Source organism: Nerophis ophidion, linkage group LG10 (genome assembly GCF_033978795.1).
Source record: "Nerophis ophidion isolate RoL-2023_Sa linkage group LG10, RoL_Noph_v1.0, whole genome shotgun sequence".
Taxonomy (NCBI): Eukaryota; Metazoa; Chordata; class Actinopteri; order Syngnathiformes; family Syngnathidae; genus Nerophis; species Nerophis ophidion.
The window spans coordinates 47288598-47302200 of NC_084620.1; the positions used below are offsets into that span (position 1 = coordinate 47288598).

The window sequence follows — 13603 nt, forward strand, 5'->3', positions numbered from 1 at the left end:
GGATTAGTACTGAGCTAATACTAATACTGAGCCCACAAACAGATTTTTCTTGATATAAAATGTCGCAATTATCATTAAGGAAGTTTATCTTTTATGAATACATGACAATTGGAGGTCAACATATTGTGACTAATGCTGTCAAAAGTCGTGCCAGATTTTAGTTAAACACACTTAGCATGTTTTTACACATAGAATATGATGGCGTTCTATGATATTATTACTAGGACAATTCTACTGTATCTGACTTGCAGTATTTACAGACACTTCACAACAGATTATGAGTAATGCTGTTTATTGATTCATTGATTGATTGAATGTTGCCCAAACATGTATATGCAGATATTATTTGGCAAACATGTACTGATATATGCAGATATTATTTGGAAAACATGTATACGCAGATATTATTTGGCAAGCATGTATATGCAGATGCTATTTGCCAAACATGTACATTCAGATGTTATTTGGCAAACATGTACATGCAGACATTATTTGGGAAGCATGTATATGCAGATGCTATTTGCCAAACATGTACATTCAGATTTTATTTGGCAAACATTTACATGCAGACATTATTTGGCAAACATGTATATGCAGATGCTATTTGCTAAACATGTACATTCAGATGTTATTTGGCAAATTTACATGCAGACATTATTTGGCAAACATGTATATGCAGACATTTGGCAAGCATGTATATGCAGATGCTATTTGGCAAACGTGTATATGCAGATATTTGGGAAACATCTATACGCAGATGTTATTTGGCAAGCATGTATATGCAGATGCTATTTGGCAAACATGTACATTCAGATATCATTTGGCAAACGTACATTCAGATGTTATTTGGCAAGCATGTATATGCAGATGTTATTTGGCAAACATGTACATTCAGATGTTATTTGGCAAACATGTACATGCAGACATTATTTGGCAAGCATGTATATGCAGATATTATTTGGAAAACATGTATACGCAGATATTATTTGCCAAACATGTACATTCAGATGTTATTTGGCAAACATGTACATGCAGACATTATTTGGCAAGCATGTATATGTAGATGCTATTTGCCAAACATGTACATTCAGATGTTATGTGACAAACATTTACATGCAGACATTATTTGGCAAACATGTATAGGCAGACATTATTTGGCAAACACGTATATGCAGATGCTATTTGGCAAACGTGTATATGCAGATATTTGGGAAACATCTATACGCAGATATTATTTGGCAAGCATGTATATGCAGATGTTATTTGGCAAACATGTACATTCAGATGTTATTTGGCAAACATGTATGTTATTTGGCACACATGTACAGGATATATGCAGATGTTGTTTGGCAAACGTTTACATGCAGATGTTATTTGGTAAACATGTATATGCAGATGTTATGTGGCAAACATGTATATGCAGATGTTATGTGGCAAACATGTATATGCAGATGTTATGTGATGAACGTTTATATGCAGATGTTATTTGGCAAACGTGTATATGCAGAGGCTTTTTGGCAAGTGTGTATATGCAGATGTTATTTGGCAAACATGCATATGCAGATGTTATTTGGAAAACATGTGCATGCAGATGTTATTTGGCAAACATATATACGCCCGAATGCAGCTGAGATAGGCTCCAGCACCCCCCGCCACCCCAAAAGGGACAAGCGGTAGTAAATAGATGGATGGATATATGCAAATGTTATTTGGCAAACATGTATACGCAGATGTTATTTGGCAAACATGTAGAGTAAAGTTAGATGTTATTCGGCACATGTATATGTAGATGTTATTTGGAAAAAATCTATATGCAGACGTTATTTAGCAAACATCTGTACGCAGATATTCTTTTGCAAATATGTACATGCAGATGTTAATTGGCAAGCATTTAATGCAGGTGTTATTTGGCAAACATATATATGCAGATGTTATCTGGAAAATATCTATACACAGATGTTATTTGGCAAACATGTACATGCAGATGTTATTTGGCAAGCATGTAATGCAGGTGTTATTTGGCAAACATACATATGCAGATGTTATCTGGAAAATATCTATACACAGATGTTATTTGGCAAACATATATACGCAGATGTTATCTGGAAAATATCTATACACAGATTTTATTTGGCAAACATGTATATGCAGATATTTGGCAAGCATGTAATGCAGGTGTTAATTTGGCAAACATATATGTGCAGATGTTATCTGGAAAATATCCATACACAGATGTTATTTTGCAAACATGTATATGTAGATATTATTTGGCAAACGTGTGTATGCATATGTTATTTGGCAAAGGTGTATATGCAGATGTTATATGGCAAACATGTACAGCATATGTAGATGTTATTCGGCACATGTATATGTAGATGTTATTTGGAAAACATCTATATGCAGATGTTATTTGGCAAACATCTGTACGCAGATATTCTTTCGCAAACATGTATATGCAGATGTTAATTGGCAAGCATGTAATGCAGGTGTTATTTGGCAAACATATATATGCAGATGTTATCCGGAAAATATCTATATACAGATGTTATTTGGCAAACATGTATATGTAATTTGGCAAACATGTATATGTAGATGTTATTTGGCAAACGTGTATATGTAGATGTTATTTGGTAAACATGTACATGCAGATGTTATGTGGCAAACGCGTATATACATATGATATTTGGCAAACTTGTATATGTAGATGTTATTTGGCAAACGTGAATATGTAGATGTTATTTGGCAAACGTGTAAATGCAGATGTTATGTGGTAAACATGTATATGCAGATGTTATGTGGTAAACATGTATATGCAGATGTTATGTGGTAAACCTGTATATGCAGATGTTATGTGGCAAACATGTACATGCTGGCATTATTTGGCTAACATGTAGCTGCAGATACTATTTTGGCAAATATGTACATTCAAATATTAGTTGGCAAACATGTATATGCAGATTCTATTTGGCAAACGTGTATATGCAGATGTTATTTGGTAAACATGTCTAAGCAAGATGTAATGTGGCAAACATGCATATGCAGATGTTATGTGGCAAACGTGAATAATATGCATATGCTATTTGGCAAACGTGTATAATATGCACATGTTATTTGGCAAATGTGTATATGCAGATGTTACTTGGCAAACATGTACATACCGACATTATTTGGCAAACATGTATATGCAGATGCTATTTTGCAAACATGTACATGCCGACATTATTTGCAAACGGGTATATGCAGATGTTATTTGGCAAACATGTATGTTATTTGGCAAACATGTACATGTATATGTTTTTTGTCAAAGGTGTATATGCAGATGTTATTTGGTAAACATGTATATGTTATTTGGCAAACGTGTATATGCATATGTTTGGTAATGGTGTATATGCAGATGTTATTTGGTAAACATGTATATGCAGATGTTATGTGCAAACATGTATATGTTATTTGGCAAACGTGTATATGCATATGTTTGGTAATGGTGTATATGCAGATGTTATGTGCAAACATGTATATGTTATTTGGCAAACGTGTATATGCATATGTTTGGTAATGGTGTATATGCAGATGTTATTTGGTAAACATGTATATGCATATGTTATTTGGCAAACATGTATATGTTATTTGGCAAACGTGTATATGCATATGTTTGGTAATGGTGTATATGCAGATGTTATTTGGTAAACATGTATATGCAGATGGTTTTTTGGCAAACATGTATATGCAGATGTTATTTGGCAGTCAGCTCAGGCCGTAGTCTCCTCTAAAAAGGTCGGAGCGGCCGTGTTGGCAGAGACAAGTCTACTGAGGCCTGACTCAGCAAAAGGTGGGCACACAGTGCTGCATTACAGCGGCATATGAAGTGCACCGTGCCACTTTTCTCACATTCATTCAGCCAAACTATTCATTCAGTCACCTCATTGAAGTGAATATTCAAACGCAACCAAGTTTACAACATACACCACCACTATTATGCCCAATGGTTGTACAGTACACCGGTACTAATAAAGTATCGTAGTACTAATGAATTAAAAAGGTATTATAATGCCTTTGAAAAATACAGGTTCTTTTATATTCATGGACATGATGGTATGCTGTGGTGGTGGTTCTTAAAAGTTTGTAGATTCCGCTGAACTTTATTCCCACTTTTAGTGACTGAACAGGAAAGGGCTGGGAAGACTTTTGTGCCCTGTCTTTTATTATTAATGTCAGATTTAAGCACCAAACTATCTATTAAACAAGACAAGAATCAAGGAATCCGGCAGAGACTGAGTTAATTTTTGCTCATGAGGTGAAACGTATTGGGCTGCACACTCAGTTACAGTCTCCCACCACGCTCTGAGGGGCAATCCCACGCGCTCCTCTATTTATTTGGGAGTTCCCTAGTTAACATCACTGAGGCTGCTTTTAGGGGGAGGGGACACAATACGTGATTATTCAGAATACATATGTGCTTGAGCTCGAGATTTCGCCCTGGCTCTGCTTTGTCTGGGTATTGTCGTCTTATCTTCTTTGAGGTACTTGAAGTCCGTCTTTGGCTGTCAGAAACTGCTGCTGCGAGGCAACTTGCCGTGGAAGATAAGTTGTGTGCCTTTGCACAGATAGAAAAGTACAACTTGAGCACATTAGGTAACTATAGCAACGGCCTTTAAGCGTAAGAGTTGTGCGATAACTTAAACATAATTATTCTAACAATTCTACAAACTATTTTGGATTGTCACGGTAAAACCGGAAGCCTGATTTTGTTTCTACATATGGGACAATTAAGTTTTTGAAGTTAGCATGCTAACTTTTTTTTTTTGCCAATTTCACATGGACACACCTGATAGTCTTACAACTTTGTACTTGACATATGCTAACCCTTTTAGGCAGTTTTACATGTACACACTTTGTAGTCACAAAACTTGGTACTTGACAAATGCTAACTGTTAGCATGCTAGCGTTGGCGTATAAGTGTGTGATGTCCTGGGCATGATGTTAAAGTTTTTCTTTATTTGTCTCCTCAGACCAAACTTTTCGTTTCTTTGGTTGTTTTGGAGCTTAGGCCATGATAGCAATTTTAAACAAGTTTAAAAACTTGTTCGGGATCCGCAGTGGAGGCTCCTCTTTGGGGTCTTGGGGCACTAAGAGCACAAGGAAAAAACTAACGAAAAAATCTATTACAAGACCGACTCTTAACTTTACTGGGCTCTGTACCGAGGATGTCATTGTGGTTTGTGCAGCCCTTTGAGACACTTGATTGTTTGATTGAATAATGGTAGAAATAAAAAAATAATGATATTGCAAAAATAGTCGGTCCATCCATCCTTCCATCTTCTTCCGCTTGTCCCCAGGTGGGGAGGCGGGGTCAGCAGCCTAAGCAGAGAAGCCCAGACTTCCCTCTCCCCAGCTCCTTGGTCCAGCTCCTCCTGGGGGATCCCGAGGTCTCCCCAACGTGTCCTAGGTTTTTTCGTGGCCTCCAACGTGTCCAAAAAAAACTCCCCAGGGAGGTGTCTGGGTAACATGCGTACCAAATGCCAGACCCACCTCATCTGGCTCCTCTCCATGTGGAGAAGCGGCGGCTTTACTTTGAGCTTCTCACCCTATCTCTAAGGGAGAGCCCCGCCACCCGACGGTGGAAACTCATTTGGGCCACCTGTACCCGTGATCTTGTCCTTTCAGTCATAACCCAAAACTCATGACCATAGGTGAGATTGGGGGTTGTAGATCGGCTGGTAAATTGAGAGCTTTGCCTTTCAGCTCAGCTCCTTCTTCACCATGTCGGACCGATACATTGCACCCAACTGAGTGGTGAGCCCATCGTACGGTAGACCCACGTTGCCTTTTTGGGCTAGGCTCCATGGCCACCAGGCGCTGGCCATCAACCCCCACCTCCGGGCTCTGGTGACCCGCATCCAATCAATGGAAATCTGAGTCCTCCTATTTTCTTCTTCACAAAGGTCTTGGAGCTGCTCTTTGTCTAGTCCCTCACCGAGAACCCGGTGGTCTTGGGAGACCTACCAGGAGACATAGAAGCCCCTAGGATCCGAGGGACGGCGTGGCGCGGTTTGCAGGGTGGCCGTGCCTGCAACCTGAAGGTTCCTGGTTCAATAACCACATTCTACCAACCTTGTCACGTCCGTTGTGTCCTTGAGCAAGACACTTCACCCTTGCTCCTGATGGGTGGTGGTTGGGGCCTTGCTTGGCAGCTCCCGCCATCAGTGTCTGTGAATGGGTGAATGTGGAAATAGTGTCAAAGCGCTTTGAGTACCTAGAAGTTCGAAAACCGCTATACAAGTATAACCCATTTATCATTTAGGAGGCTAACCCCTTCTAAATGGTAAATGGTAAACCCGGATCTGTCAAGGATCGTATGGTGACGGTCTGTGCACCAGTCCCCCCACGTTAATCAAAGTCACGCACAGGCATCCTCCATAAAGGGATCCACTTTAACATCCTGGTCGTGGATCAGGGATCGGCCTCCACAACCATCTGAAGACCCACAAGTAGACCCCCCCTACTATTACCCCAGGTGGCCCTTGGCAAGGGCCTAGTACCTCACTGCTCCCAAGCCAGGGATACGGTGAAGACCTCAACAGCGGAGCAGGTGGAAGACTGTAGATGTAAGAACCACCACAACGGCTGTGATGGCGGAAGAAGGCAGCCCCGCATCCATGTGGGCCCAGTTGTGGGTGGGAAAATACCAACGCAAGACCTCAACGGTGGAACAGGCAGAGGATGATTGCTAGCCCTATGGAGCGTCACAACGGTGGCAGAAGGCTGCAGCAGAAAAGGGTCCCCAGTCGTCTTGGACTCCATACCACTGGACCCTGACCCAGATCTGTCAAGTATCAGTCCCCCAACGTTAAACAAAGTCACGCACTAGCATGTTCCATTAAGGGGTCCACTTTAATATCCTGGTTGTGGATCACAGATCTGCCTCCACAGCCATCTGAAGACCCACAAGTAGACCCCCATACTGTTACCCCAGGTGGCCCTTGGCAAGGGCCTATTACCTGACTGCCCCCTAGCCAGGGATACGGTGAAGACCTCAACGGCAGAGCAGGCGGAAGACTGTAGATGTAAGAACCACCACAACTGCTGTGATGGCGGAAGAAGGCAGCCCCACATCCATGTGGGCCCAGTTGTGGGACAAAAAACAACCCAAGACCATAACGGTGGAACAGGCGGAGGATGATTGCTAACCCTATGGAGTGTCACGGCGGCGGGAGAAGGCCGCAGCAGAAAAGGGTCCCCAGTCGTCTTGGACTCCATACCACTGGATCCTGACCCAGATCTGTCAAGTATCAGTCCCCCTACGTTAAAAAAAGTCACGCACAGGCACCTTCCATAAAGGGATCCACTTTAACATCCTGGTCGTGGATCAGGGATCGGCCTCCACAGCCATCTGATGACCCACAAGTAGACCCCCATACTGTTACCCCAGGTGGCCCTTGGGAAGGGCCTAGTACCTGACTGCCCCCAAGCCAGGGATACGGTGAAGACCTCGACGGCGGAGCAGGCGGAAGACTGTAAATGTAAAAACCACCACACCGGCTGCAATGGCGGAAGAAGGCAGCCCCACATCCATGTGGGCCCAGTTGTGGGTGGGAAAATACCAACGCAAGACCTCAACGGTGGAACAGGCGGGGGATGATTGCTAACCCTTTGGAGCGTCACAACGGTGGCAGAAGGCTGCAGCAGAAAAGGGTCCCCAGTCGTCTTGGACTCCATACCACTGGACCCTGACCCAGATCTGTCAAGTATCAGTCCCCCCACGTTAAACAAAGTCACGCACAGGCATCCTCCATAAAGGGATCTACTTTAATATCCTGGTTGTGGATCACGGATCTGCCTCCACAGCCATCCCAAGACCCATAAGTAGACCCCCCTACCAGGAGGACCGTCATACTCTATTCCAGTGACTGCCGATGACGATAAGTTTGTGGATGCATTTCAGCATCCACGCACGATTCCATCTGCGATCGCATGTTCTTTGTTTATGTGAAGTGTTCTATTTTAGGATGTGTTTGAGAAGATGAATGTCGCCGGGAACACGTTTTGTCAAACAGGACACTGACGCGGTTTCCCCTCGTACGCGTCCACTGTCTGATAAATGTAGCGCAGACAATGGCGAGACCGCCTCAGTCCTCCCAGCGTGCGCCGCAGAGATAAAGGTTGCGCTCGACTCCAGGCCCGTCGTTGTAGTGACGGCTGAACCACAGAAGAGAAACCTGCTTCGTGTGTGCAAAACGGATATTGCATCTTTCCTGTCATCGCTCTTTCTTGAGCTCCTGTCAGCTGACAAGCTCATCCGTCACTCTCCAGGCGAGAGGAACCATCTGTCTTCTCCTGGCAGTTCCTCCCAGGACGCTCATCTGCGTCTGGAAACCTTTCAGTAGCGTCAGGTGGAAAGATGCGAAGACTGATGGAAATGTGCATCAGGGGAGCAGAGGGGGTTAATGCTCCAAACGCATTCCTCCTCCCGCTGTTGCCATGGCGATGGTGGTTGGTCTGGGCATGGCCGAATTGGTAAGGTGGCCGAGGCGTGGGCCGTTGGATTTGGGGACGACGTCTCACTGAGCTATTTTTGACAATGTAAATTTTTATTCTCTGAGCCAGGGGTCGCCAACCCGTCAATCCTTGGGACCCCAGTGGTGGAACGCAAGCATGTTAGGGAACCCAACTCTCCAGCAAGGCAACCAGCCAAACCAGCCATATACTAAAGTCTGTGAACATTTATCCAAAGTAAGGATTTTTTGTCGATTTATCTACAAAAGTAAACATTGACATGTACTAAGGCAATAATATATGATGAAACAAAAGTACACACTTTCATGCACTAATATAGTAATATATGATGCAACAAAAGTAAACATTGACATGAACTAAGGCAGTAATTAATATATGATTAATCAAAAGTACACATTGACATGTACTAAGGCAGTAAAACTGTATATGATGAAACAAAAGTAAACATTGACATGTACTCCGGTAGTAATATATGACGAAACCAAAGTAAACATTGACATGTACTAAAGTGGTAGTTAATATATGATGAAACAAAAGTAATCATTATCATGTACTAAGGCAGTAATATATGATGAAACAAAAGTACACATTGTCATGTACTAATATAGTAATGTATGATGCAACAAAAGTAAACATTGACATGTACTAAGGCAGTAATATATGATGAAACAAAAGTAAACACTGACATGTACTAAGGTAGTAATATATGATGAAACCAAAGTAAACATTGACATGTACTAAGGTAGTAAAATATGATGAAACCAAAGTAAACATTGACATGTACTAAGGTAGTAAAATATGATGAAACCTAAGTAAACATTGACATATACTAAAGTAGTAATATATGATGAAACAAAAGTAAACATTGACATGAACTAAGGCAGTAATATATGATGAAACCAAAGTAAACATTGACATGTACTCCGGTAGTAATATATGATGAAACAAAAGTAAACATTGACATGTACTAAGGTGGTAGTTAATATATGATGAAACAAAAGTAATCATTATCATGTACTAAGGCAGTAATATATGATGAAACAAAAGTACACATTGTCATGTACTAATATAGTAATGTATGATGCAACAAAAGTAAACATTGACATGTACTACGGCAATAATATATGATGAAACAAAAGTACACACTTTCATGCACTAATATAGTAATATATGATGCAACAAAAGTAAACATTGACATGAACTAAGGCAGTAAAACTGTATATGATGAAACAAAAGTAAACATTGACATGTACTCCGGTAGTAATATATGACGAAACCAAAGTAAACATTGACATGAACTAAGAAAGTAATATATGATGAAACAAAAGTAAACATTGACATGTACTAAGGTGGTAGTTAATATATGATGAAACAAAAGTAATCATTATCATGTACTAAGGCAGTAAGATATGATGAAACAAAAGTACACATTGTCATGTACTAATATAGTAATGTATGATGCAACAAAAGTAAACATTGACATGTACTAAGGCAGTAATATATGATGAAACAAAAGTAAACATTGACATGTACTAAGGTAGTAAAATATGATGAAACCAAAGTAAACATTGACATGTACTAAGGTAGTAAAATATGATGAAACCTAAGTAAACATTGACATATACTAAAGTAGTAATATATGATGAAACAAAAGTAAACATTGACATGAACTAAGGCAGTAATATATGAAGAAACAAAAGTAAACATTGACATGAACTAAGGCAGTATTATATGATGAAACAAAAGTAAACATTGACATGTACTAAGGCAGTAATATATGAAGAAACAAAACAGACAGACGACGTTCACACACTAGGGATTAGTGTTAACAATCAACCTATCAGGTGCATGTCTTTGGAGGTGGGAGGGGCTTATCCCTACGTGCATGTCTTTGGAGGTGGGTGGGGTTGGAGTACCCGAGTGAACCCACGCAGTAAAGGGGAGAACATGCAAACTCCACATAGAAAGACTCCGAGCACGGGGATCGAACCCAGGACCTTTTTATTGTGAGGCACACGAACTAGCCCCTGTACCACTGTGCTGGATAATTAAAAATGGAGTGGGAATGTTGTCTGTCTATCTGTGTTAGTAGCGACTTGTCCAGGGTGTACACGGCCTTCCGCCCGATTGTAGCTGAGATAGGCACCAGCGCCCCCTGCGACCCCAAAGGGAATAAGTGGTAGGAAATGGATGGATGGTTATTTTCTTGAAGATGAGTCTATAAAACGCTAAATGATTCCATAACACGCTAAATGAGTCTATAACACACTCAATGATTCAATAACACGCTAAAAGATTCTATATCACGCTACATGACTCCATTGTTTTATTCACTCCCATTTGAAATAGATTCAGCATTTTTTTTAAATCCATAAAAAATATATGTATTTTATATACACACATAGGCTCTTGTACGCACACACACACACACACACACACACGCAAATACAAAAACATGTACACACACAAATACACACATGCACACACAAAAACCCTCTTACACACAAACACTCACACAAAAACACACAAACCCCACACACACAAAAAACACACAGCACACACAAACACACACACACACACACATAGAAACCTACAAACACACACAGACAAACCCCCCCAGACTCACACAGGCGAGTACACACACACACACACATGAACACCCACACAAAAACACACATAACACAAACAATCACACACAAACACCCACACACAAACCCCGTGCAGACAAAAAAAACACACACACAAAACACACACACACAAACACACGGAACACACATAAACCCACTTACTCACAGACACTCACACACAAACACACACAAACCCCATGCACACAAAAAACACACAGCACACACACACACACACACAGAAACCTACAAACACACACAGACAATCACACACAGACAAACCCCCCCAGACACACACAGGCGGGTGCAGACACACACAAACACACACACATGAATCCCCACACAAAAAACCCACACATCACACAAACACACACACACATACACACACAAACCCCGTGCGCACAAAAAAAACACGCACGCATCCACGCAAACACAAACACACACAAAAACACACACACACAAATACACACAAACACACACAAAACCCACTTACACACAAACCCTGCGCACACCAAAAACACACACAAACACACACACACAGACAAACCAACCACCCACTCACACACAAACATGCGCACGAAAAACACACACACATATGTAGAAATCTACAAACACACACAGACAATCACACACAGACAAACCCCCCCAGACACACAAAGGCGGGTGCACACACACACACAGACACACACACACACATGAACCCTCACACAAAAAACACACATAACACAAACAATCACAGACAAACACACACGCACACAAAAAACACACACGCACGCACCCACGCAAACACAAACACACAAACACACACACAAGCCCACTTACACACAGACACACACAAACACACACATATGAACCCCCCACACAAAAAAACACACACAACACATACGCACAAACATACACACACAAACCCCATGCACACAAACACACATGCACGCACCCACGCAAACAAACACACAATAACATACACACAAAAACACACAAAACCCACTTACACACAAACACACAAACCCCGCACACACTAAAAACACACACAAGCACATACACACACACACACACACAGGCTCTTGCACGCACACGCGCACACAAACACAAACATATGAACCCCCCACACAAAAAACACACACAACACATACGCACAAACACACACACACAGAAAATCCCACCCCCACACACACACACACACACACACACACACACAATGGGGCCATCATTTCCAAAGCAGAGTATTTTGGGAGCAGTGCAAATATATAAAAAGACAGCCAGGGTATAATTTGTCAGGCCAGCATGCAGCAGTAAAACTTTGGAGTGGAGTGAAGACTACAGTGAAGTAAATATTGCAGTATTTGTCCTACAAAAGTACACTAGCGTGTTGGAAGATACTTACAAGATCACGTTTTGTTCTGCTTAAAGTGAAAACCATGACAAGAAAAGTGAGTGTCTGCTAATTTTGTGTATTCATAACTTTTACACCTTTTTTATTTGCATAAATCACATTTATTGGAATATTAATGAGAACATTGCTGGCAAATGAACATAAACATGATAATACCTACATAATATTTCATAACTGCTCTTTGTAGTCTTGTGTACTTACTACTGCTACTGGGTAGTTGTTAGTACACATGTGGTCCTGTGTACTTACTACTCCTACCGGGTAGTTGTTAGTACACATGTGGTCCTGTGTACTTACTACTCCTACCGGGTAGTTGTTAGTACACTTGTGGTCCTGTGTACTTACTACTCCTACCGGGTAGTTGTTAGTACACATGTGGTCCTGTGTACTTACTACTCCTACTGGGTAGTTGTTAGTACACATGTGGTCCTCTGTACTTACTACTCCTACCGGGTAGTTGTTAGTACACTTGTGGTCCTGTGTACTTACTACTCCTACCGGGTAGTTGTTAGTACACATGTGGTCCTCTGTACTTACTACTCCTACCGGGTAGTTGTTAGTACACATGTGGTCCTCTGTACTTACTACTCCTACTGGGTAGTTGTTAGTACACATTTGGTCCTGTGTACTTACTACTCCTACCGGGTAGTTGTTAGTACACATGTGGTCCTGTGTGCTTACTACTCCTACCGGGTAGTTGTTAGTACACATGTGGTCCCGTGTACTAACTACTCCTACTGGGTATTTGTTAGTACACATGTGGTCCTGTGTACTTACTACTCCTACCGGGTAGTTGTTAGTACACATGTGGTCCTGTGTACTTACTACTCCGACCGGGTAGTTGTTAGTACACATGTGGTCCTGTGTACTTACTACTCCTACCGGGTAGTTGTTAGTACACATGTGGTCCTGTGTACTTACTACTCCTACTGGGTAGTTGTTAGTACACATGTGGTCCTCTGTACTAACTACTCCTACTGGGTAGTTGTTAGTACACATGTGGTCCTCTGTACTTACTACTCCTACTGGGTAGTTGTACACATGTGGTCCTGTGTACTAATTACTCCTACTG

At 41.4% G+C, this 13603-nt stretch overlaps 1 protein-coding gene across 1 annotated transcript in view; it reads left to right on the forward strand.

The window, feature by feature from the left end:
* Nucleotides 1-13603, forward strand: part of chst11 (carbohydrate (chondroitin 4) sulfotransferase 11) — an 86377-nt gene that overhangs the window by 26623 nt on the left and 46151 nt on the right. The window lies entirely within an intron of this gene.